General features: G+C 41.2%; 1 protein-coding gene and 1 pseudogene across 2 annotated transcripts in view; both read right to left on the bottom strand.

The window, feature by feature from the left end:
• Nucleotides 1-27,926, bottom strand: part of JAZF1 (JAZF zinc finger 1) — a 307,976-nt gene that overhangs the window by 204,882 nt on the left and 75,168 nt on the right. The gene's annotated exons all lie outside the window — the stretch shown is intronic.
• Nucleotides 109-24,025, bottom strand: LOC308510224 (histone H3.3A-like; annotated as a pseudogene). Its single transcript has 2 exons — nucleotides 23,906-24,025; nucleotides 109-505 (listed from the first exon to the last, which is right to left on the bottom strand). The product of its transcript is annotated as a histone H3.3A-like (transcript).

Genomic DNA, 27,926 nt, shown 5'->3' with positions numbered 1-27,926 from the left:
CTTTTGACCCCATGGAAAAAAAAATAACTAACATTCAGAACTACCAATAACAGGAAGAGACACTTTTTTTTTTTTTAAGAATGAAATGTGTCCCATCATAGTGGATTCCTAAGCACGTTCTCCACGTATGCGGCGTGCTAGCTGCATGTCTTTTGGCATAATTGTTACACGTTTGGCATGGAGAGCACACAGGTTGCTATCTTCAAAAAGGCCAACCAGATAGGCCTCACTTGCCTCCTGCAAAGCACCAATAGCTGCACTCTGAAAGCGCAGATCTGTGTTGAAGTCCTGAGCAATTTCTCGCACCAGACGCTGGAAGGGAAGTTTGTTAATCAGAAGTTCAGTGGCCTTCTGATAACGTCTAATTTCACCGAGTGCCACGCACGGTACCAGGCCTGTAACGATGAGGTATCTTCACCTGTCCAGTAGAGGGCGCACTCTTGCGAGCGGCTTTTGTAGCCAGTTGCTTCCTGGGGGCTTTACCATCGGTAGATTTGCGGGCAGTCTGTTTGTACGAGCCATGGTATAGAGACCTCCTTACTTACCCCCCTTCTCCTTCGGCTGGAGCTCTCTAGAGGCGGCACTGGCGTTAGAGTGCGACGGCAGCACGGCGACTGCCGACTCCCCTAAATTTTCAAACGAGCCACCAATCCCCAGAAAGATGGGGTGTGCAGAGCTAGGAAAGCCAGGGCCTGGCTAGAAACCCAGTCTCTGGACTTCCCACCCACCCCACCCACCCCAGCCAAAGCTCTTATTTGTAGGATCTTTTATATCTGCAGCTTCACTTGGGGGGGGGGGGCCCATCCTCATATCTGCCCTGCAGTGTGGTGCCTTCAGGCTGCTGCCCCTTGACCCCCACACGGGAATGCCCATGACCACATTTCTCCCCACCTGACTCTGGACCTAAATCTTTGCATTTTGCTTATTTTTACTTTAAATCTAAGCAGTGTATTGAGCTGACTCTCTTAATGGTTTGGCCTAAAATCTTCTCCTCTCCTTCGCAGAAAATTTCACAAGGTGGCACTTAAAACCACCAAGGTATACCCCTTTTGGGGACTACAGGACCCTCGTCATGTTGACTATCGCTGTTTATGTCCCTAATTTCACATCGGCACCATTCTCCCTGCCTGGGGGAGGCTGGCTGGTAACCCCAGAAGGACAAGCGCTCTCTGGTGGCCGGTTTCAAAGCAACTAACCTCCCACACGCTGAATCTATGAATTCCTTGCAGCAAAGGATGAGAAGCCGCATGATTACATGGTCCAAGTGACTGATTAGAAGCAAACCTAAGAAAAATCTTCACAACTGGAAAGAAACTGTATCATGAAAAGGAAACCAAATGCCAAGTAAACCCAATCACTTACATTGGAGTCAGGGCTCAAAAAGAATAGGTTTTTTTTCACTTAAGAATTCAGAGAGGATGCTTTCCCCCTCCAATGTATTCTATCACTTTCTTATGCTATATAAAAATATAGCTAAGTGACAGTGTTATACAAGGTACTGTAAAATTTCAAATGCTAAATTTTTAGGCTTCTGGAGGAGAATGTTTAAATTATTTGGCCTTAATACATTACTTTGCCCCAGATAAGTTAACAAGTCAGTGTTAGGATGTCAGAAAAAGGGCCATTAAATGTTAGTTCCGGTCACTGAATGAGGCTCACTTATGGCTAAATTTAGTAAGTTTTTTTTTCCCCAATTTTTTTGTGGTAAAATACACATAACATAAAATTTACCATCTTACATGTTTTTAAGTGTACAGTTCAATGGTGTTAAATACATTCATAATGTTGTACAACCACCACCATCCATCTCCAGAACTCTTTCATCTTGTAAACTGAAACTCCATAACCATTATACAATAACTCCCTATTCCCCCCAACTCCTGGCAACCACACTTCTACTTTCCGAGTAATTAATTATTTCTTTCACAGGAATAATTCCAAAGTTTGAGTTGTGGAATAGAGGTGAAACCTGAAATGGGATTTTAATATTATGCATAACACCTTACAAGGCCAACAGGAAAGCAGAAATATGAAGCAGAAATCTAAGCTAAGTAAAATCTGAGAAACAAGAAATGTGTAGGGTTTTAAAAAAAAAGAAACAGCAATACATATTTGTATACATATGTATGCAAACACACACAGAGAGAAAAGAGATTTCTAGTCTATGGAATAAGCTTTGTATTTTTAAGGAATAAAAAAAGATTCTGGGCTTATTAAATAATAAATGTGTTAGAAGAAATGAGACATCTGAGTAAGCGATCAGCTTAAGTTCAGCAATTGGGAGTTTATAAAAGAACTTTCATAGTTATTCTGATCTTTAAAGTTTGCATTCTATTTCTTATTAATGAGGATATCACCCACCTTGCCTGCTGTGTGAAATTATCTATTTTTCAATTGAAACTGAATTGACATTCTTACACATGGGCTCATTTTAGGACAAATGCTTCTCCCTCACTGGCGAATCCACTGTTAATCCTACAGGCCCCAAAATGAGACTTTTCAGGGGCTGGTCCAAGTGTTTGTAAGAAATGTCAACCATTAACAACAGTAACAACTACTCCCGAGTATGTCTTCATTTTCTGGAAAGAAATCGAGGACAGAAGGATGAGGTGACCCTGGAAATAAAATCAGCTTTTAAAGAACTCACCTCACAAACCAAGCAGGGAGGAGAGAAGGGGTTACAGGCATCACCTTTGGAGCTGAGCTGACCTGGGTTCAAATCCTAACACCTCACTTCAAAGGTGTGACCTGGCGAATCAATGACTGTCTCTGAACCTGTGTGTCTTGGGCTGTAAAGCGAGTATCTGTGCAGTAAGGCTATTGGGAGGGTTATCTGAAATGATGAACGCGAAGCTCTCATTCGGTGGTAACTTCTCTCATTACTGTAACCCAGAATCTCGGGGAATAACAAACGCAAGCCTCCTGCCTCCTCCCGCTGAAGAGAAGCTCATTTATGTACCTACAATAAGTCACTGGCTTGACAGTGAGCGGACCTACCCAAGAATATAAAAATTATTGGTTAAGTAAATGAGAAAATAATTTAAAATTACATAGAGAGAGACAGTAAAAAATGTAACCTATCCCCATCCCACTTTCCCTTATTTTTACCATTAACAATTTGGTGTGAATTCTTCCAAACCTTTTCTATGCACCTGTAAATGTATATTGTAGTTGGTTGGTCTCCCCCACACCAAAAAACAACAAAACAAAAAACAGGATCACACTGTTCATAATGTCCTGTAAATTTGTCCTGTAAATGACTTGCTTTATTCAACATATAATAGACAACATTCGTTTTAATACCTTCGTACAGTGAATATGCTTTACTGAAGCACTCCCTATATGAAGATATTTAAATGAATCCAATTTTTTCTTCTTTGCTATTAAAAAAAATTGAGCTAAGTGGTCTTGCTAAGGACTTGACCGATTTGACACTTCACTTGACATTAGCTATCTTGGTCACAGTGACATCAGACCATAAATAAGGCCACACTAACGTAAGAGGACGGATGAGAGAACTTTCATTGGCATTTGGAAGAGATGTTTTCTCTTTGACTCAAAATGAATCCATTATACGGGAATGCTTTCTCCCCATTCTCAGTGCAAAGACCAGGCTCACACGCTTAAAAGTACATGTTTGAGATTCTAGGCTTGGCTTAACTCAGAATGGCCTTGATTGGATGGGGTCCCTCCACAGTATTAAAAGTGCTCTAATTGCATTCTTCAGGCCAGCTGAAGGCTGACAGCTTCCGCTCCGGCTCATTATCAGAGCACTTCAAGGGGCTCCATTATGAACAGAGCACCTGGTCCAAATTTATTTCAACGGCCCAGGGCAAAATGGGAAGGTGCTTAATGTTCAACCACAATGGTGACATTTTTATGAGATATCCAAGGTTCAGAAACAAATAAATGAAAGGTTTGAAAGGAGCACGAACAGAAACTGTGACAATAAAAATTCAACATTAATATATCAATTTTAAACCATATACCACCCATACACTTGGGGTAAGGCCAAAGGTTCAATGCAGGCTAAACAGAAAGGAGAGAGAAAATGAGAGAGAGAGTGAGAGAGAGAGAGAGAGAGAGAGAGAGAGAGAGAGAGAGAGAGAGAACGCGCCAATACCCAACTCCTCCCACGACAGGCTTCGCTAAAAAAGACTGATCAAATGTTTAATTTAAGGACATCAGAATAAGATGCAGATTCTCAATTCCGGTTAGGATAACAATTATGTTATCTATTTGCATCAACATGAGAATGAAAGAAAATCCAGCCAGAATTCAGAATATTAGTTCTAAATGTATTATGTTCGTACCTTTTCTCTGGTATGCTTACACAACTGCTGTCTTTCTCTCTTTGAAAAATTCCCTTTTGGAAATGAGTAAGTTAAAGATTCCTTAGAGCTGTTTCCATAAGAAAACATCGAGCTAATATGTATTTAGAACCTTTTAATAAAGGTATAATAGGAAAAATTTCCCAGGTAGATCATAGCAAATCCAAGTAAACATTACATCCTATTGCATAAATCCGTATCTAGAGACTTCTTGTCAGATGGGATTTCTCTCTTTGCTGTTGAGTATTTGCAGAGGACCCCGAATGCAGACGACAACCAATTTTCAAGTCCCGAAACCCAGCTGTACAGCATTAGTGAGCCCTACCCTCCACTAAGACTCTGTTTAAAGAAACATTTAAAATAAATATTTGTATTCTTTTACTAAACACAACAACAACTCTCACACTGGAATCTAAGGAAATGATGACTGAAAAATTGTAACACAGGCACTTTACAATAGGAATGCTGACTAAACTGGAACTACACGGATTTACTAAATGTTTAGTGTCTTAAGAGAAAAAGAGGAGGATAATTAATCAATTACACTAGGAAATTTTTTTCAGCTATTAGTTGCTTTTGGTATTGTAATTTCATCTTTCTCAAGCATTTTCCTTATTAAGCCGACTATACAATTAATTGGCCAGACTATAAGGGCTTTAATTATTTTACTGATTTAAAAAGGCAATTAGGCTGCTCCTATTTTTCACATATTGATTGTACCTACTCCAGTTTTCAATCTGAATTCATGAATCATTGTGCAATTGGTATAACCACAGGCTGCTACTTGAGCCTTTTATTTTTTCCCAACAAATGAATAAAAACACTTAAAATTAATTATCTGACAGAATCACCCTAATTACCAAAGGAGAAAAAAAGGTGGCAAAATCCCTTTAGAATAAATTCTGTGTGTAAGTCACCCAGCAAAGTGACCACTTGTGGGACTGCCTGCAGGCCCTCCAATGCTAGTAGGTTTTGGATTTGAGAACTTGATATGAATGACCAATAATGGGGTGTTTGTTTCGTTTTGATTTAGCCTTGCTTGTGCCTTTACGTATCCTGCTGTCTCCTTTGAGATCTAAAGGGGTGGAGTTCTGGGAGTCCACAGGGAACATCCAAACTCACCATGGAAACGAAAGTAGTTACTTGAATTACGTACCTCCAGGTCCAGTTTCTTCTTTACTTTGACCTCTCTCGTTTTCCTTCCCACCCATCTCCTTTCTGTTTAAGACCCACTATATAATATAGATCTAAATAACTGAGCTGCAATGACGGCTGTTCATGGTGGTACTTACCAGGCAAACATTCCCATTCTTTCCCATCTTTCCAGAACAGGAGGACGCATAGGGAGCTGGAAAGCTTTCCCAAGATGTTGCGTCAGGCAAAAAAAATTGAGAACTGGTGCCATGGAACATGTTTTCTCAGCTTTTGTACAGCCTTCCAGTTCTACTTGCAGAGGTCACTGGAAGGATGATAATACACCATTAAGTGCAGAGTGGCATGGTGGAAAGAGACCTAGATTCAGGTAAGAAGATTTGGCTGGTTCAAGCGCTGGACAGCATTTAGTAGCTGCACAACTCGATCCAAGTCATCTTTAAGCCTTTCTAGCTTTAGTTTTTCCATCTATGACATGGGAATAACTATGCCTATTTTACTTGTCACAGAGAACTGCTGAGACCGTCACAACACTGTGTGTAAAACACTTTGTAAATTGAAAACTAGTGTTACAAACGTTGTTATTATTTCTGCAGAAGCCATTGCCTTCATTCTATCACCTGCACTGCCCTCTTGTGGTAAATAAGCTGAAATGCTATTCAAAAGGCACCGTTACTTGGCGAATAGATTATATTACTACCAGATTGTACTTCTGATTGTTCGACTCGTGGAGAGTGGGACACTTGACAGGGAATACACAAAGGAGCTAGTTTGGTTGTTTTCTAACCTGAGTTTCAGTGACACGGAACAGAAAGGAAGTTTAAGAGAAGAATCCTACATTTGTGAACATGAATCCAAACACTTCATTTCCTACCCATTTTTTTTAACCACTAGACAATGATAAAAAATTTTTGGACAGTGTAAAGTACTGGACAGGAAGAGAACCTGTCTCAGGAGGTTAGTTGAGTATTAGTAGGAAGTCTCCCCACCCTACCCCACCCCACTTTGATATTCAAGCCAGTGGAATTATTCACGAATTGTAGGAACAAAAAGCCATCCAAATAGTTGCCTGGGACCTAGAATAATAAACTTTTAGAACTGGTAGGGACCTGAGAGATACCATGTTCCACTTCCTTTCTTTATACAGTTGACTCTTGAGCAACACTGGTTTGACCTGCATGGGTCAGCTTATATATGGGTGGGTTTTTTTTTCAATAAATACAGTCGGCCCTTCGTACCATGTTCCCCCAAGAATAAGACCAGGTCTTGTATTAACGTTTGTTCCAAAAGACACATTAGGGCTTATGTTCAAAGAATGTCCTCCTGAAAAATCATGCTAGGGCTTATTTTCCGGTTAGGTCTTATTTTCCGGGAAACACAGTATCTGTAAGAAGATTTGGCTGGATCAGAGGGTTTTGGACTCTGACTCAACCGACCACAGGTGGATAAAAGTACTTTCACATTCCAGTTTCCCTACTGCAGATTCCCAACCGAGGATCCAAAAGACTGTTTTCATCTGTGGTCAGTTGAATCCGTGGATGCGAACAGCCAACTGTAGTTAAGTTTTGGAGAAGTCAAAAGTTATATATGGGTTTTGTGACTGCATGGGGGTCGGCGCCCCTCACCCCCGTATTAATCAAGGGTTAACTGTAATTAAGAAATCTAAAATCCAGATAATTTAAAAGACCTGCCTCACTTGGGCCGTGACTCCTGAAATACCATCACACACATCACACCGGGCCGCCTCCTGCTTCCATTTTTAATCACATCTTAAGTCACTGCTCAAAGTACAAGTTCATTTCCAGTTTTCTGTGACACTGGCATGCGGCAATGAGGAATATGTTGCAAAATGCTGAAAAAGTAAGCCATGGGGAGCAAAAGAGAATGTCAATATTATCATTTAAAAGAATTCATTATGAAGAATCATGCAAGTAGCAAGTCTCCACACAGGAAAAAATGACTTGCAAGTTTACCTGTGGGTTAGCAATAACTACAATAAAACCAACGACGGTCAGTTCATAAGCACATCAGTAAAGGCTTGTTGATGGATTAAATGCTAAATAACTTCACTCCTCTCAACATTGTTTAATTACGAAATATTTAATTATGTTCATTATGCAGCAAGCCCTATTTTAAACGCTTTGTTCCTTATAATCCGATCACGACCTCTAGCAATATTAGCTACCTGTACTGGTCAAGTTGGGGCAACGTCACGAAAACCCCATGGAGAACAGCATAGAAGGAGCAGCTGGCACAGCCAGAGAGGATGCTTGGCATTCCTGCAGCCTCAGGGCAGCAGAGAACACACGTGGAATGTGACCAAGTCAAGTTCAGGTTTGGGGGACAGGCTAAGCTGGGTGTCCCACTGCTCAGTAAGCCTGGAAGGGTGCCTTCCCTCTGTGTGACAATGCCATCAGGATGAGAGAAAACACATGCAGAAATATAGTAACTGCAAGAGAGCAACCCTGTCTAGCTCCACCTTGGAGGGGTCTGGGAAGGTCTACACTGCAGAGGATGAGCAGGAGGGGAAGAGCCAAGAGTTTCTGGTTGCAAGATTTGGACACACCAGCACCAACATGGCGAGTGACTGCCACATCCACTGGCTTGCTCTACCCATCCACCGTGGCTTCGGGGGGTTGATTTTAGGGACTCAGAAGGGACCTGGGTTTGGACAATGCAGTGCCCATACTCCTGGGGAAGCTGGTGGGGCCGGGGGCATTGGTTCTATTTCTGCACCTTGGCCAGGTGCCTGACACTGCCCAGAGCAACATGGGACAAGACCCGAGGCAACAACAACGTGGAGAAACTTAGTAAAATATAAAGGCGAAGGAGTGTGAAGTGCTCAGAAACTTGCAGAGAAGGATGCAGCACGCATTATAGTGTGTCTTTCATCTTCCCAAACAGGAAAAAATAATTTAACAGACTGCATTTTTTCTATTTCTTTATATTTGCATATTATGACATTCTACTAACAACAAAATTCTGCACTTTTATACTTTCTTAGCAAGATCAGTATCGTAAAGCTCCTGTTAATCTACATGCCTGGCTGGTATCAGAGTTAATAAATGTTTATTGAGTACCTGTGTATCAATGACTGAGGTAATATTAAGGGGCTACACAAGTTGACCTCAAAAGTTACTTTCAACCTTAAAAATGGTACGTTCGTGAGGGCTCCACCCTCATGATCTAATCACCTCCCAAAGGTCCCACCTCCTAATAGGATCACCTTGGGAGTTAAGATTTCAACATATGAATTGGGGGGTGGAGGTAGGCACAAATATTCAGACCATGGCACCATTGCTCTCCTGCCTCTGGCCATGCGTTTTGTTCTGTGTGGGCTCCCCTTTTTCTGTCCAATCTGACAGTGTCCTTATCATAGAGGATCTTCCTGTGTGTTCGTCTCTTCTCACTGCACATGTTCTTATATCTCTTGTGGTTTTAGTTACTACCACTGTTTCCCTGAAAATAAGACCTAGCCAGACCATTAGCTCTAATGCGTCATTTGGAGCAAAAATTAATATAAGACCAGGTCTTATTTTACTATGAGTCCGGGTACAATAATATAGTGTAGTGTAGTGTAGTGCAGTGTAATGTAATGTAATATAACATAACATAATGCCAAGTCTTATAATTTTTACTCCAAAAGACATATTAGAGCTGATGGCCCAGCTAGGTGTTATTTTCTGGGAAACACAGTACGTGTACAGTAAGGGCTCTCAAATCTCTTTCTTTGACTTCAGCTGTCTATCAGACATGTATATGATAACTCCCCTGGCGCCAGTACGTTCAACATTGGAGGCATCACCTGCTCCTCTGTACTTGGTCACTGTCCTCTCAATCTCTCTTGGGTGAAAGGCACTACCATCCGCCCAGCCACCTGTCAAGATTCCTGCCTGGAGTCTTACCCCTCACATCCCACAAATCGCCAAGGATCCCTGGCATCCATTCTGGGTCCCAGTCACCGCAACTATGACGGGCCTTTGGCTCCAGTGCCCCCCCATCTATTCTATGCCCCATAGGCAGTCAGGGCCAGCTTCTCAACTGTTAATCTAACCACCTCATCTCCGCTCAAAGCCTTCCAACGCCTTCGCCTTCGAATAGCCCTCAAAACAGTCAGAACTCCTTAAAACTCAATTCAAGGGCTCTTCCCTTCCTGACCACAGTTGAGGGCCCCAACCTCTCCCAATTTAAATACTTTCCTCACCTACTTTGCATTTGTAGTACTTCCAGATTAAAACGCTTTTCTTTATGTATCTGCCCCTGCCCCCCAACAATTCTCTCCAACTGACTAAGGTCCCCCCTCCTTCAGCTTTTCAGCTTTCGGGAAGTTTTGCCGGAACACCTCTTCCAGAAATACTCTTTGGGTCTTTTGAGGTCCCTCATTTTAGCTCTTATACCTAGTTTGTAATTTCCTATTTACTTCTTGGCACCCCAATACTTTTAGTACCCCAATACTTGTTTATAAACTCTTGAGGGCTATAAAGTTTTTAAGGCTGTCTTGTTCATATTGTGTCAGTGGAACCAGGCTTATCACATGATAGGTGCTCAAAAATATTTACTGATGAATTAACGAATAACTATTACTATTTTACTCATGAGTACATGACCTCTGAGTTGTCAATACAAAATAGAAACACTGTGGGTTTTAGAGTAAGACAGACGTGGGTTCCTATTCCAGCTCACAAAAAATGTGAGCTGTAGGGACAGAATAAACAATTTACTTCCTAGGGTTGTGAGGATTAAAATACATATGACATAAAGCAACAAGTGCACTGTATTGTTTTTTATTTTTCAAAATTCAGTGCTACATACTTATTCATCATGGTTATCAATTAAACCTACTTCTGCCTTAACTTTTAGGCCATCAGCGACATTTCCAAAGTTCTATATGTGAGCAGATATTCAAAGAAGTCAGGCTTCCCATAAACTCAGCACATTTATCTAGGGCCCTGCATCGTTACTCAAGCAAACTGGTACGTCTAATGCCAATCAACCTAAAAATTACAGGTACTACTTCTGTGTTTCACATTTTGTGGTAACACATCTATCTATATAAAAATATAGTTGGTTCCTTCCCAGGGTGATTAAATGAGGGCAGAAACAATTATGAGCATATTTTGATAAATATTCCAGGTACTAGTACCTGAAATACATGCCTTTCTTATAACCACCACACTGCAACCCTTTTGGTTGCCTGCTGAAGATTCTGGAAAAGCCCTCTTGCTGTTTGTGGGCTCCAAAAATTTTTCTGTCCTTGTAATGGTTTGTTACTGCTGCCTTAAAAGGAATATCATTATTTCCAACGGAAGCAAAGTAGGGAGAAAGGGATGGAGAAAGGAAGGGAAGGTGGATGGAAGGGAGGAAAGGAGAGAGGGAGGGAAGGAGGATGGATGATGGGAGGAAGGAAGAAAAAACACTTGCCCATCACAGCAGACTTAACAGTATTCTGTTACTGATGTTATGGCACAAGAAAGCCTCCCTATCCCACACAAAGACAAAAACAAACTAACCCAAACCTTTTTTGGTCAGACCAACGGGTGGCTTTGGAACCAATTACAAAGGATTGTAGGATGACTTTTAAAATTAAAACCCTTAAGCAATCTAACACATCAAGTAAATTGTGGCAGCTGAACACCCACTTCAAAAGTTGGGGTTCTGACCACAGCGTCCCATCCAACGCCCCTCAAACTCCAACAGTTAGTTTATCCTGGCTTCCCGGCCTTTGCTCTCACAAACTGGAAGACAGTACGGTACACAACCACCACAAGGGATCCTTCCGTCCTTCCCTGAAAGGACAGAAAGGCCGAACTCCTGAGGGTGGCGCCCTGCCCCGACCCCTACAAAGGTGAGTAGGTACCTCCATGCAATCACACCTCAGGACTTAACAAAGAGCAGGTCTTGGCGACTTCCTCTCACATTGAAACTAGAGAAAATGTAGGTTCTAATTCAAAAAGGATGTTTGTCGTCTTCCCCAAGGTGGTTTCTTACTTCATATTATACTTTCCAAGGCTTGCATATTTCAAGCTCCGTCTTAGAATTCTTACTGTTGACCTAAAACATAACTTTATGTGGCTCACTGGCATAAAATCCCAAAGACATTAACACTGAATGATTTTTTAAATGTCTTCTGATATGTATCATAACCATGTTTAAAGTGTTCTCTTCTGGTTTAAAATAAATGATCCAACACCTAAGAAGAGAGTATTTTCCCAGAAAAACTGAACAAAATGAGCAATAAGAGACCCTCTTTATTATTAAAATATTTTCCCTATAAAGTATATAAAACTTGAACTTTTCATATGCAGCTTAGGTGTTCATAAACCTAAAAATAGGTAAATGGAACACTTAAATCTATTCCTTTAAATATCTTCATCCCCCAGGACTAAGAACTCATATTCAAAGTGTCATCTCGAGTGATTTTTTTATGGCTAAGTTATAAACCCCTCCAAAAATGGGGTTTACAATGAAAGTGTTGACATTATGTTAACTATTGCTCTGCAAACAGAGCGCAGTAATCAAGGCACATTATCTTTATGAGGCAGGTAAACGTCTGTACCCATTAATCACAGAGCCATATTGACAGATTCCAAGTTTGAGGTCCAGCAAAATTAATGTATCCCATTTCTTGTATCATTGAGATAGGGAAGAAAATTGGCAGATATTTTTATAATTCTAAGGCTTTGACATTTGTACAGAAATCATGGCAACAGCCCTGCTGAAACCTTTCCTTTATTTACACCTGCTATGGTCAGGTTCTGCACATTTACAGGTTACTACCGTATTTCCCCGAAAATAAGACCTAGCCGGACAATCAGCTCTAATGTGTTTTTTGGAGCAAAAATTATTACAAGACCCGGTCTTATTTTACTGTAAGACCAGGTCAATGTAATAGTATAACATAATATAATGTAGTAAAATAAGACCAGGTCTTATATCAATTTTTGCTCCAAAAGACGCATTAGAGCTGACTGTCCAGCGAGGTCTTATTTTCAGGAAAACATGGTAGAGAAGATTTTTCTTTTTCACAGATAATTCATGAGAATGACGTGCATTGGCACAAACACAGACGTTAACGGAGGACCAGTGCGATCCGTATGCCTCGCCTACATCGAGGCCGCCCCAAACTGTGATTAATTACCAAAGGAATAGCCCACTCCTAAATTATAATTCCACATTCCTATATAAAACGATCTAAAATGTCAGCACTCTGTCTTTATGACATCATGCCATCCCAATAATTCTGTTTTACAAGTAAATTCCTATTATACATTAATAAGGGCTGTTGGTGGCTAAACATCTTGCCTCGACAGTAATGACGGGTTGAAGGCAATTAGGGAAGCCAGGTGCAGCTGAGCTGGGTACTCATAAAAGTTTTTAAATTTTACTATTTCCGTTTGATTTGGGGGGAGTGCATTCCAATCTGCCCAAATTAAAGAGGAAGCTCTGTCCATGTTTTTCAGCTGTTGTGTGTTCTGACCATTACCAATAACCCCTTTAATATTTCTTTGCTCCTTAGAAGCTGATAATCTGAGGAGTTCAAGTTTCCCCCTGAGCAGCAACATTTCACTGCCTGTCAGAGTTCTCATTCTCTCTCTCTCTCTCTCTCTCTCTCTCTCTCTCTCTCTCTCTCTCTCTCTCTCACTCACACTCACACACACACACACACACACACACACACACACACACACGATAACAGAACAGCACCTTCATTTAAGACTTTCTGGGGCAGCCCTGAGTAGTAAAATCGATGCATGAAAGAAAGAACTTTACTCACTTTGTTAACATGTATTTGTTGTAATTAGCTTGGGTCAGTGAAGGAGACATCAAATTAAAGTTTTATGTCATAATAGGAGCGATGATTTTCCCATTACAAGAAAATCAATTTCCTTCTACAAACTACAAACACTACATAAAAGAATTAATAAGTGTAAAGACTTAACACATCTGAAGCAAGAGAAAAGGTTACCTCTGATGATGACAAATACCCTTAGAAGTAGAATTTTAAAAACAGTTAACAACTTACCCACCGTCGTATTGTAAGGGTGATGTGCCCTGGGAAATATTCCTACCAGAATAACATGCGGAAAACAGATTCCTTTATTTCACCTGTTATGTTTTTCTTCTCTTTACTCTGTAACTCACACTAGTCAATTTGATTTAATTCCTTTTTAAAAAATAGTTGAATGTTATAATAAACAATCAGTTTTTGATACCAAATGACTGATTTAACAAGGTTTTGTGTTCTGTTTTTCAACAAGTTATGTGGATAGTTTATACATGAATGATCAGATTGACAAAACTAACTAGATGCCTGCTGCGAATTCAAGGACCGACAATAATCCTGAAAAGCTGCCTAAACCCTGTTACTGACAAGAATACACTTGCCAGAACTACCCTAGGAAAGAAACTCGGAGAGGTTGACTTGGTCCAAAGCCCTTTTTAAAGAATGATACTCCATTTAATTTCAGAGGGCAAAATGGATATGATCACATCCAAACGAGCACAGTCTTCAAAAGTAATCCCTAATTTTATTTCTCAGCGCTTTGGGGATTTTCCTCTTTGCTTTTATTTTTTAGAAAAGCCTACATTTATCGGAACACGATTAAAAAAAAAACAACACAAAATCGCTGCAGTACTCCTTCAGAAAATAACATGGTGAGAAATGCACTATGAGTGGCATTAATAACTCCTCTCCCCATTTTCTCAGGAAAAAGTCACAGAACATAAGACCCTCTACATCCAGTTAATCATCTCTTGCTTCTTAACAGAGAAAATTTTATTAAGGACTTGTTTGCTTCAGACATGAGCCTTCAAAATGTAATCATTTTACATATGGTTTTTCAAATTTACTAACAGAGAAGACGCCGAAGAGCGTGAAAATCTATATCTTTGTCCTGTTTCCTTTCTTCTCTTTTCCTTGATCAATGACTATCTTCCTACAGTAAAATGCTAGTTTTAAAAGAGAAAAAAATAACCACCATCAGTATTCTCATACTTTCTCCTACCCAACCTTTTTTCCTAGTGGGAATACCGGAGGTAATGAAAGGGGTTTGATGAAGGGTCTTTATTTTTTTCAAGCAATTACCTAGACAAGGCTGTTTCTCAGTGGCTATCTCCCTGCCAACTGCTGGACCACATCCAGAGCTCCTCATACAGATTAGATGCCTTACGCTGACAGCCAGCCTTAAAAACCAGGCATGTCTGAAAACATGCCCCTTAGTGGAGCTAAGGGCCATGTAGGTTAACATCCAGAGGGCTACAATTTGCTCTGAAAGGGGCACCAATGTAGGAGCACGCTAGCCAAAAGCAGTTCCAACTGAATGGAGGTCCAAAAGTTTCATCACTTTTTAAAGTCCAATTTCTCCATTTTTCTACAAATCTGTCTTCCATACTTCTAAATCTTTGTGTTGTTGTTGATGATTCTGAGATATTTTTCTGTTTGGAGCTAGCTTCCCAAAAGGCTCCCAGTGTCTTTCATAAGGAAATGCAGCACGTCGGTAATAAACGCTCCTGGTGGCTCACTTCTTGCCATCAAGGTACAACTAGGTTGCAGGTAATTAGACCTGGAGGCTCCATTGTGGAACATGTTTTTCTGTTCCCTAATTACACACGAAAACCTCAGTTAAGTTCCAATTTTAATAGGAGTGCTTCCTGCCACAGAGATCAAAGTCAGAGGTGAGTGTGACGAAGTCTAGCCAGATTTAAGGAGTGTCTCCTCTTCCTTCCACTTTCAAGCCCTACCCTACAGTCCCCCCAAAGGGAAAGGGGCCTGTCTCTGTTTCTGGGAGCGGCCCTCTGATCGTCCTCTGCTGGAACACTGTTATTTTCACCTGCTAAACCATCATTATTCCACTAAATCACTGTTTGCATTCTGTTGCCTCATGTATTTCTTTTTTCTTTCTTCTTCTTTTTTGAGTGAGGATGAGTGTTTATGTGAGCTTGTATAATCTCTCTAAAGATAAATTCATTGTTAAGCTACTAAGGAGTTTGATTCCCATGTGAATTCCTTCCTCGTAGGTCATTTTAATTCATCATCTCCAAGCTAGGAAATTGGTCAAATTATTAGCACTGCATATATTCGTCATATCGTCAACCACTGATTTTCAGCAAGAATGAAAATGCCTTCCATGATATATATCTTATCATCAGATTAAATTGCAGTGAGCAATTGAGGGGAAAACAATACAGAGACTAAAGCAAAAATAGTTATTAGATATTTAGGGAAACTTAAAATAAATTTAAATATAAATAGCTACAGCCTTTCCCTTACACACATACTCATCAGTTTGTCAAAACTATGCTTCTTGGGGGGGGGGGGGGAAACAAACAGAAGAGGCAAGAGGAACAAGAAAGTCAATGGTAGAATTATACTATTTGGACCGAAAAGCCCATGTTAGATTTGGGTCCCGAAGAATATAACCACAGGCACCCCCAAATCCATCATGGTGCCCATGTCAGGCAAAGGCTTCGACCCCCAACACATAAACTGGGCAAGTTACTTAACCTCTTTAAAAGGCAGTTTCCTCAACTGTCAATCAGTTTAATGGCTGACCCTCCCTCTGCAGTGAGGATTAAATCAGACACTGCCTGTATAGTGCTTACATAGCACACCTTATGAACTCAATAACAGTCATGTCATCATCATCTTCTTTATCAGAATGAACCACAAACCTCTCTGCTCATCAAAATGCACATGTCCGGTCAGAATGCATTGAATATTGGGTTTCCTCCAATTTCTCTGTAACTGTTTAACTTGCCCATTCTTTATCTTATTTTTCATAACTTGAAACATTAAAAATCAAGGCATAAGAATCTACAGTTGACTTTTAATAGAAATTCTAGGCCGATCCACGTACCAAAGGGAGATTATTTTAGGGTTACAGTGCATTCTTCACTTGAACATTTTCTATTCTATCTAGACAAAGAGTAATAGCTAATTCACTCTATGTTTGAATCATCTCACCTGAGCATCACAACACCCTCGCAACCAGGAATTATTATTCTTATATCATAGAGAAGAGGAATGAGGCTTAACTTAGCTGCTTCACTTACCCAAAGAAGGCTAGTAACTGATGGAACCCAGATTGAAGCCATCAACTGACTTTCAACATGCCTCTTCATCCCATTTGTCTTCCCTTCCTCTAGTCAAGCCATCCTTTTCCCCTAATCTGTGGAACTTTTTTGTATTAGTTGTTTTATATAAAAATTAATTAGAATAATTATTTTTTATTCTGTCAGGTGAAATGACATTAGTATTATTTTATGTACTTTTGAGAGTTGTACTTTATTCTATCACTCTGAACTGCAATTTTTCACTATCTCAAACAGAAGTCTATATTTTCATGAATATTTTATGTTTCCCCCAACAGTCATGTTATTTTTCACAATAATTAAAAACCGCACTTGTTAAACGAGGTATTTATGAGGCATTACCCTTGCTTCCAATGTGCTACCAGAACAATTTTCACCACCAAGAAAGAACATTCTTAAAATAGTTTAGATTTTTTTGTTTAGGTATTACTCCCATGAAGTCCATGTTTAGAGAAAAGGGAAGGTTTTAAGTTCTTATATGCTTTCAAAATCAACTTAATATTAACCTGGAAAAAATAAATCTTGAATGAAGATGTCACTGTAAATTTAAATGGATATACATATATATAATAAGATCACAGGGAAATCTGTTTAATGTAAAATGTATTGCATTTATTACTTTTGGGTTTTTAAATTCAGAAATACACTTGAACCTTCATATCTCTCTATCAGTATAGTCAGTATGTGTGTGGCCCAACCAAGAAAATACTCTCTTGTTTTCAGTCATAATGGTTCTTGAATCCCATCTTACGGAACTTAAAGAATTCACCTTTTATCTTGCATGCCAATAGGTCGAAACCTTGGAAAATCAATTTAGCAATAACATTTCATACAGTGCGAGTGTTACTACTTCAATAAATTTTTTTTTGCTAGAATGGCTTACTTACACAAGTACATAACAACACTCAACTTCTAGTTGAAAGAGGTGAAGATTTTGGGAAACTCTAGTATTTTCTTTATCCTCTCCTTGAGGGTATAATTAGAGTGTTATATATAATACTATGTCCTCAGGTATATAAGTAAACATTGTGTTTTCATATATGTAAAGGGCACCCAAGGGATAGGGGTTAATATTTAAACTATTAATATCAACTTTAGTTAGTTTCAAACTGGGTTTTAAATCTGGCAGCAACAATCTAAATTCTAATATGCCGTTTTAACAAAAAGAAAGCAGAGTCATACCAACCACTGTCAAAGCAGAAAAAGAAGGAAATAAAAAGATCTCGTTTTCAGAAATCACACCTCCTTATTTCGGTTTTTGTTTAGTTAAAATACAGACTTTCTTTGAATTTTGCTGTTATAGTTTATGTTAAAAAAGTATTAAAAATCATAAGGGGGGAGGTTAAACTATTTCATAGAACTGGTTTTAGAAATCTCTATCTAGAAATTCCATTCGTAGGCAAATAATACGTTAGTTCATATCATTTTAATCCCTTTATTAACACATATTCCTTGAAGGATTTCTACAGGTGTCCTAGTCCTAGTTTGTTCTAGTTCTAGTTACCATGTGTATTTGAAGAACATAAAAGGGCACATCTTTTTAAAAACATTCTTCAACTGTAATGTTACCGTATCTGACTTACAGTCCACAATCTCCCACCATTACTTAGAAAATCAGTGAATTTGTTGTTGCAAACAAGAAAGCAGCAATGGAATAACTTCAAATGTAATTCTCCAAAAAACCTGATCCTTGATCTGTCATCACTTGGACATCTTTTCAATTTACTAAAGATTTCTCCTGGTATATGACCACTTTGCACGCCTAAAATCCACTGCCGGGTCCACCAGGCAGTGAGTTCAAAACAACTGGGTTGTTCTGCTGGACACAGCCCGTTGTGGGGAAATGAAGGAGCTCAGTGGCGATATTCCACAGTCCACTTCCATCAGAGAGCCCAGAGCTCACCCACACTGACAAGTGAGGCTCACTTCTTTTGAGATGCTGTAGCGCCCCCCTGTGGCAATGCCTGCAAACGAGCCAATAACAAAGACTGATCCCCTTTAGAATGGGTCACTGACAACAGAGCAAGGGTTGGGTAGCAGAAGCCGGGGAGAAGAGAATGAATTCAGTGCTCAGTAAAACTTGCTCCCTTCCCGTTCACTATCCCATATGTTCATTTGCAAATATTTATCAAGTGCTACAAGCATATCATAAATGTGGAGACACCCAAGAGGCCGACCAAAATCCTGGCCCTAACAGAACTTACATTCTTGGGCAGTGAAAGCAGGAGACAATTAACCAGGTAAACACATAAATAAGGTCGTGTCAGACTGATAAAAGTCCCCATGTCTCAGGAGGGAAAAAGTGTAAATGTCCAAAATGTGGTAAGACTATGAAACATAATATGCAAAAATCAGCGGAGCAAGTTAGAGAAAGACAGCCACCATAAGATTCACATATACGTGGAATCTAAGGAACAAAATATATGAACAAACAAAACAGAAACAATCTCATAGATACAAAGAACATACTGATGGTTGCCAGATGGGAGGGGGTTGGGGGTTTGGATGAAAAAGGTGAAGGGATTAAGAAGTACAAATTGGCAGTTACAAAATACTCACGGGGATGGAAAGCACAGCATAGGGAATATGTCCAATGATATTATAATAACTATGTATGGTTATCAGATGGGTAACCATACATAGTTATTATCTAATTGAGGTGATCATTTTGTAAGTAAATGTTTAATCACTATGTTGTACACCTGAAACTAATACAATATTGTATGTCAACTATAATTGAAAAATTAAAAAATTATTTTAAAAAGGAGGGGGAAAAATCATCAGTGTAGTCCTCTGAAATAGAATTTGGAGTTCTATCGTTCTGTGGCAATAGGTATTTGTAATTTTTTAATCAAGAAAGAGCCTAAAAACAAACAGCTGTCTGCCTACCCAGTAACCACTCTTTCCTTTCTTCATTGACCCATATATCTGATGTTCACTCAGAATAAAGGGTACATTTGTCAGCTTCAAGGTTCCACAGCTGGCAAGTGGCAGAACCTGAAGGACCAGCTCCCCAAACATCAGAAGCCACAGTCTTTCCAGGCCCCGTCTCCTAGGGCTGCCCCGCTCTGCCCAGCATCTATAAAGCCAACATTACGTAGCTTGGAAGGCCTGGAGAGGCTCACCCTGGCCTGGGCCCCTGTCCTAGGAACATGAACCAACTAGTTTGTGACCCTATACATGTTAACAAGCTCTGTTTCTAGACTACCATCTGCTGAAAAGCAGCCACCTGTCTTACAGGAATGCCATGAGTGAAGAATGAACCATTAGGCACAGAGCACTTGGAAATTTCTAGAAGAAGGAAATAGGGGCAGGCCGACCCAAAGTCTTTCCTTCTAAATAGAGACTCTAGCTCCACCCCCACTTTCTCCATGTTTTTGCTCAGGGTTTTTTTAACAATGCCCTCTTTCTTCCAGTGGCCTGGACATTCCCATCAAAGCACCTTAGTAAGGCTTAAAAGAATACATACCCAGAAATGTATCTGAAGTCCCAGCAAGACAGAAGCCACACCAGAAAAACTGGCACCCAGGGAGAGGCACTGTCCTTATTGTGTGGTTTGGCTTACCCCAGACACCTACATGTACACAAGTTTGACATCTCCCAATTTGAGAAGCTCCCCACAGTATCGAGGCCAAACTACTTAGACTGGTTTTCAAGGCTTCACCCAGCCTATGCCATCTATCCTCACGTTCTTCATTTTCATCCGAGTCCATCTGTTCACTCTCCACCAAAGGCAGCAGTCATTGTAAGCATTCACTCGTTCTCCCAGACCTCCTGGCCAGACGCCCACCACAGGCGGTCGGTCCCGTCTCTCTACTAATCCTCAGCCCACCTGTCCTTTCCAGTGGAGCCTCTGCTACCTCCCAACATACAGTGATGGTTCCCTTCTCTGTCCCTTTTATCCCCATAAGATACGAAGAGGGTGTCTTATTCAGCTCTGGCTGCCCTAACAAAATACCACAGACTGTGTGGTCTAAACAACAGAAACGTATTTTTGCACAGCTCTGGAGGCTAGACCTCCCAGATCAAGGTGCCAGCCAGCTGGGGTCCTGGTGAGAGCCCTCTTCCTGGCTTGTGTCCTCACATAGCAGAGAGAGCTCTGGCGTCTCTTCCTTTTGTTCTAAGGGCATCGCCCCTTATGACCTCACTAACCTGTATCACCTGCTCATAAGCCCTGTCTCCAAATACTCACATTGGGGGTCAGAGCTTCAACACATAGATCTGGGGGGCCACAATCATTCAGTCCACAACAGAGAGGATGGGATGGGATGTAAGACAAGGGAGAGGAGTGAACAGAATTTACAGGCTGCAATAAAGAGAGAAGGGGGAGGGTAAGGATGGTGCTTTTAGAGTCAGGGAAACTAGGAACCAGGGGAATGAGAAAGCCATGGAGTTGGGTTCACCGAGAGGTGCTGTGGTTAGGAAAAGTGCATGTGTGAAAAGCAATGGTGTTACGTTATGCAGCACAATAGAATATAACACAACAGACTATAACGAGAGGCAGTCCTTGGTGTCACTCTCTGAAGGTCAGTGACACTTGACTGGACCACACAACTCAGAAGTGACCTTTACTTTACTACCTGTCTTCAAAACAATGCAAACCCCTCAAATTGAAAAACATTAGTATTCCCTAACTGAGCTGAGGGGGAAAAAAATCTCCCATCAAATTACATTTTTTTTTTGCCTTTTTGTGTGTGTGTGTGTGTGTGTATGTGTGTGTTGAGAGCCCACTGGCCCATGTGGGAATCGAACCGGCAGCCTTCGGAGTTAGGAGCATGGAGCTCTAACCATCCCATCAAATTAAATATGATATCTTTTAAGAGAATTAATAAAATGACTTACGGACGGCACAGTCATGCATACTGGTTAATGGAAGAATCAAGAAAAAATTAAATTCATAAAATAAAATTGCAGCTCAAATCTGTTCTGGAAAAATTGTCTTACTGGAGGGCAGTCAACAGGGGACTTTTAAAATGTGTCACTGTCAAATAAATTTTTTTTTTTTTAAATTCTCAAATCAGATCTCTAAACTGAGAACATTCTAGCTCTGCAGCGTGGAAACACAGCAGTGGGGAGGCTGACTGTGAACAAAACACTGCCTTACACTGCCCTCTGCTGGTGCACTGACCACATTTCAATTTCCTTGGTTTACAAAGTTGCCAAAAGGCAGTCCAGTATTTTGAACCAGCAAATGCAAGCCTAATTACTAAAAACAGGTTGTGGAAAATATTACTAAGTGGCTTAAATACCATCTGCACCACATCAGGCACACATTCCTAATGAAAAGGGCACATGTGCGGCAAGAGGTGGTGCCAAATCACATCTGCTAACCTAATATGAAGGGTTTTTTTAAACTAACTCTTTAAAATATGCATTAAATTCACAATAACGCCTTTAACTTGCCCCCCTTTCCCACCTAACCCCTGCCATGCCAACCAACTTTTCAGAAAACAAATATAGTAAAATATAATAATAAATTTCGCTCCACCACGGCGTTTCAGCCTCTGCTTAAATCAGCTTAGCAATATAACTGCATGTTACTGCAGTTTACAAAATTCATTTTCTATGTATAGACTCTATTTTTTAATTTAGAAGCTGCTAATTTGCCAGAATGTTGCTGAAAACATGCCATTTGTTTAAATACACACACATCAGCCTCCATTAAAATGATTATAGCATCATTCAAAAGTCTAAAGCATTTATTAGGTGTCTCTAATTCCACAGAGCATTTTACTAACGCCCGTATAAATGAGTTAAGCCAAACCCTCGCCTGAGAGCTTGTTTCTTAAAATAGATGAAGTAACACATATTGACACAATGAAACAAACAGCACAGGCATATTAAATGAAGTGAGTGTACCTGCATTTTTTCCTGAGGTAAAAACGGGGAGAGTTCTATGAGGTAGATATTTACAACAAAAGGTGACCAGGAGTACCTGTGGAAGGAGATGGGGTGCCAGGTGAACCGAGGGGAAAGGGGAAGGCTCGGGGGATCTGGGATTGAAGGAGGCAGGAACAGATCTTGCTCAAATCTGAGAGGTCTCCTGCACAGAGAAGTGGGACAATGTCAGGAAGGAAGGAACTCTTAGAAATTCTATGACTCCCAGTGGCCACACGGCAACTTCTTTTAATAAGTCCATGGCATTATGTGCTGCTGCACAGGCACGACGGGTTCCAGGCTCCGAGTCGGCCACTATCTCACAAGCATTCAGAGAGCTCTGGACGCAGGTGTGAAGTCAGCCCCGAGTCCCTAGCCAGCCTTCACCAACGGACGTGCTTGTTCACAGGCCGTCTAGGACACTTCCAACCTTCCTTGGCGTAAGATGGTCAATGCCTTAAGTTCTCCCACTGCTCTTAGGTACATTTATTTATTTGACTCAATAAACATCTAACCAGAGCCCACGCCTCTTTACAGCGATAACACATTAAATTCTCAAAACCAAGCTGCCGCACAGGCACCATTATTCAATTCCCAATTTTACATCCGAGGAAACTCAGGCTCGCAGAAGATAACACAGTACCTAAGCTCACACAAGTAGGTATGTGGCGGAGCCAGGCATTCCGGTTCCGAGTTTGGGCTCTTAACTACTGTGCCGTGTCGAATAACGTAATGCATGTTATAATCTCCAAATAGAAATGAGCCCAAAGAGGAAGGACAGGTTTGACCCTGGAGTCAGGAGTTACAGTCGGCATGGAAGAATATTTTTTTATTATTTTTTTAAATCATGACATGATTTCAGCTATGGGGAGGGCATAGGGAACCTATGTAAACAAGAAGCTGCCCGAATGAGGCAAAATTCAGGAGTACACATGCAGCCAGTCTTACCTGTACGTATACTTCTCCAGGTGGGTACCAGATCCCCTGTCTAAAGCATTTCCTTTGTACTATGTGACACTCCACCATTCAGATTCTGAATAAGGGGTGGTGGGCAAGATTTCTTATGGGAGTGTTTAAGAGTCTCCGGGGGAGGGCTAGTAGTTTTAAAGAGCATTTCAATAAATCCCTGTATTTTTCTGTTTGTTATGTTTTTAATAATACAAATTATAGAAAGTAAAGTTCAACAGTATTTTAGTGGCTGATGAGAACCTGGAGTTTCAAACGGTTAACAAGTCAATGAATTCTACCTTGGTATAAACTAGAGGCAGGCCTCAGAGATACTGGGGGTTCGTTTCCAAACCACCACAATAAAGAGAGCACTGCCATAAAGCAAGTCGTAATCTTTTTGCTGGAGAAGGGTTCTTGCCTTCAATTTGTAAAAAACGCAACATCTGCGGAGGCCGATAGAGCGAGGCACAATAAAAAGCGGTCCGCCTGCAGTGCCATCCACTTACCTTCCACCTAACTGTGCTGCCCACATCCCCCCACACTTTCCTTGTTGGCTCTCCTCCCCATTCTAGACGGGCATTAGCAATCTCTCCCACTACCAAGAGTCTCACCACCTCTCTCCTCATCTTCAGCAGGCTACCTTGCCTCTCACCACCCCTAAGGAATAAGCCATCAATTAGATGGCCAGTTCTTCCTCAGCTCTCCGCTCCCACTTGCAATGTTCCAGCACCCACACTCTGCCTGTCTCCTTCCCTACCCTGACGTCCTTTACAGTCTCGTCCCCATTTACCTCCTCAGGGGCCTCACCTGTCCCATCAGCATCTTTTTCCATCCATATTTAAACCTGCCTACTTACCCATCTTTAAATAGACAAAAGAAAAGCTTCCCTAACTCTCTACTTCCCAGCCCTGATTCTAGAAGCCTGGTCTGCACAGCTGCCTCCCCGGCTGCTCACTTCCCAGGTCTTCCCATGCCCTGTACTCTTGACTACAGACGCGCTAGTCCACGGAACTGGCTCTAGTTGAAGTCACCAAATGACCTCAACTGTACTACATCTGACGGACCCCCTTAATCTTTCTAAACCTCTTGGCAAGTGCAGAGCACTGAGAGCCTGTCCTCCTTTCCTGAAACCCCCTTATCCCCTTCTGTGCACAAGCTCTCCTGCTTTGCTTTCAGCTCACCACCACTCTTCTTCAGTCTCCTTTGGGATGCTCTTCCTGCTTTTCAGATGTTGGTTTTACTCCCTTGGGCCCTCTGCTCTTCTGTAACTATGGGTCCTCCCTGTGGGCAAACTTATCTGCCCCTATGGGATGATGCTGCTGAAATCTGCATCCTACCTTCCATTCTCCTCATTAGCATCACTAATCAAGCATGTCCAGAACCTGTCTCTCATCATCTTCAATTGCAAGGCTACTCGCCATTAGGTATCCCCCGTTTCAGTCAAGGTAACCACCATCGACCTAGATACCCAGGCCAGAAACCAGGCATCGCTTTGTCTCATCACCAACCCTCAAGTCAAAATCATCCAGTGCTATCTATTCTACCTCCCAAATATGTCTTGAATCCACTCACTTATGCATGATGGTCAAGACAGTCCACCTGGGTTCAAACCCTGCCCCTGCCATTTACAATGATGTAACTGGGCAAGTTCTTGGCCCTGGGGCTCCTCATCTGTTCAATGGAATAACACATTTTACACACTAATAGCGCAGACCTCCAAAGGTAATGTGAAGGTTAAAAGAGTTACTATTGATAAGGTAGCCAGAGCAGTGCCTGGCACAGGAAGTGCTCCGTGGGTAGGTGATTATTATCATGGTGATTATTATCTCCGTGGTTATTATCATGCTCATCATTCACCAGCACCCTGGTCCAGGCCCTCTCACCTCTTGCACCTGCATTCACTACTCAGACCCCCTTCTAACTGGCCTCTCTGCCTGCAGTTTGCCTTCCTCCAATCCAGCCTCCGCAGGGTGGGCCACACTGATCTTTCTAGATGCAAAGCAACCTAGGCCACTCCCCTGCTTGCAGCTGTTTCCTGTCTCCCTGCCAAGGCTTGCACACTCTGGCCCTCCTCCAGCCCCCATCCTGACCTTACACTCCAGCCATAATGGGGTCCTTTAAGCTCCTCTAATGCTCCCCGCTCTCTCTGCCACAGACCAAGGCTCATCCCGCGCCTCTGCAGGAATATTCCGTTGTTTTCCTCCAGGTCCCAGCTGAAAGGTCCCTTTCTCCACCAGGCTGTCCCTGACCTTCCAAGTCTGGAGCAAATACCCCCAGGAGGCACCAAAGAGAAAGCTGTATCTTGCATTTATTCAGCAATTGCGACTGCTTCTTTACTTGTCTGCAGCCCAAGAAAATACAAGCTCCCTGAGTGCAGGGACCGTATTTGTCTTCTTCGTGTTTTTATATTGAGCACCCAGCCAAGTGCCTGGCTCGTAAAAGGTGCTCGGTAACTAACTACCAAACGACATCAACAAATCAATCCTACTAATCACAACCGCTCCAATAGAATGCAAATTCCATTCTGTAATGAAACTGTGCTCACTTTGGATTTCAGGTTCCCCTTTCCCGAAAGCACACCTAGGTCCTACCTAGATTCGAGTTCCCTTGAATGCAGGGATGACTCATCATGTGTCCCACTGGGAATAGGGAATGCTGGGATTCACAAGTCATCATTTGATGGTAACAGATGATTTAAAAATAGTGGTAATAGCCACAGCTTACACTCACTGTACATTAACGTTTCCGGCTCTGTGCGGAGCATACCACACACAGTGCCTCACCTAATTATCAGAAAACTCTGAGGACAGTGTTTGTCATTCCCAGTGCATCCGGAAGATCAGTAAAAGAAAGTCCACTAATGACGCCCAAATTCCTCTTTTGACATTGTTCACGAAACAAAGCTAAATGTTCTTAACTATTGTCCTTAACGAAATGTTTTCTCTGTGTCTCTCTCTGTCATGGTAGGCAGCCATGAGCTCTTTTAACTTTTCCGAAGAAGTCACGGGGGCTGAGCTAGGACCAGGATTTAGGGCTGTCAGCCTCACTGTCGCCTGACTGAGTTACTGCTGACATTTTAGCCAACGTGATTTAGAATAATCTGGGAATTATTTGCATTAATGGAACTGAAACTTTCCCCTTCTTTTCAAAGAGGACAGTTTATTTTGTCCAAATGTCCAATATCTTATCTTGTATCCGATAGTCACCCAACACACCCCCAGCCCGAAATAGCAATGTGAAAGGATTTAGGACTTAAAAAAAGGAAAAACTTGTATTCAGACTAACCAGAAAAAAAAAAAAATCTATGAAATTTTCACCATCTATTCACAACTTCCAGCAAGACTAGAAAGCATTTTTTTACAGCTAATAAATTCCAATTGAGAAAGGTTAAGTCTTCCAAGCTTTGGCATCGCACCAAACTGAGGGAGAGGGAGTGTGCAAGATGGCACAGGTTTTGAACATATTTTCAAAAGTTACCCAGTGACAAAAACAAAACTGATGAACAAAAAGGGGGTCTTCACTCTCCTACCAAGAGACTTGGTTTTTTAGTCGCTAAGATTTTGGTGCTCAGAGCTATCCCTGGCCGGCCTCAATATGGGGGACAGCCAAGAGAAGTTTCTGTGCTCACCAAGAGAAGTTTCTGTGCTCACAGGATGTGCATACCAAACATCCTGTTCTTTTTAATAGTCTTCATGATATATATATCCACGTACGTAAAATCAAATTTTGAAAGATGCTCGCCTTATTCTGTTAATTAATCTGAAATCCAAATTTGGAAGGAAGAGAAATGGACAGCATGTTCCATACTCCCCACTTATTAAAAGAGAGCAAGGGGCAAGTTCTCAACAGAGGATGAGTGGAGAAACCGATCTGCATTAGTCAACGAGAGTAAAACTTGTTCATCAGTCAAGTTCAAAATAAACTGTAAGCCAAGATTTATAAAAAAAAAAAGCATAGAAGAACGTTATTTTATGAGCCACAATCCTGACACAAACTCTGGGTTTCAGATTAGTATCTCTGGGCTTGCCTAAAATTTCTGTAAAGCACACAACCACTACAAATGTTTTCTTTCTGAAACTACTGACTATTCATGTAGAACGTATGTACACATAACTAACAAGATGTGATTCTTACTGAATGAGGAAGTTCGCAGCTTAGCAACGGGAATGGGTACTCTCAGAAGCACGGAAGTTGGGTCTCAGACAACATCCGAACGCTAAGGATGACTCCACAAGTTTACTTTACTTTTTCTGTATTTTAGACACGGCATGTCAGGTTCTACCATGTTTCCCTGAAAATAAGACCTAACCGGAAAATAAGCCCTAGGATGACTTTTCAAGATGACATTCCCTGAACATAAGACCTAATGTATCTTTTGGAGCAAAAATTAATATAAGACCTAGTCTTATTTTCAGGGAAACACGGTATTAGCAGCATAAGTAGTTTCCTAGGAAAGAGCTCTATTTAACTTCATCCATCACAGAAGTGCCTTTATTCTCTGATCACTTTAGATGCAAACCCTCAAGG

This window comes from Rhinolophus hipposideros, assembly GCF_964194185.1.
Source record: "Rhinolophus hipposideros genome assembly, chromosome: 18".
Lineage (NCBI taxonomy): Eukaryota > Metazoa > Chordata > Mammalia > Chiroptera > Rhinolophidae > Rhinolophus > Rhinolophus hipposideros.
Note: the sequence above shows the minus strand (reverse complement) of the source record. Positions and strands in the feature narration are given on the sequence as shown.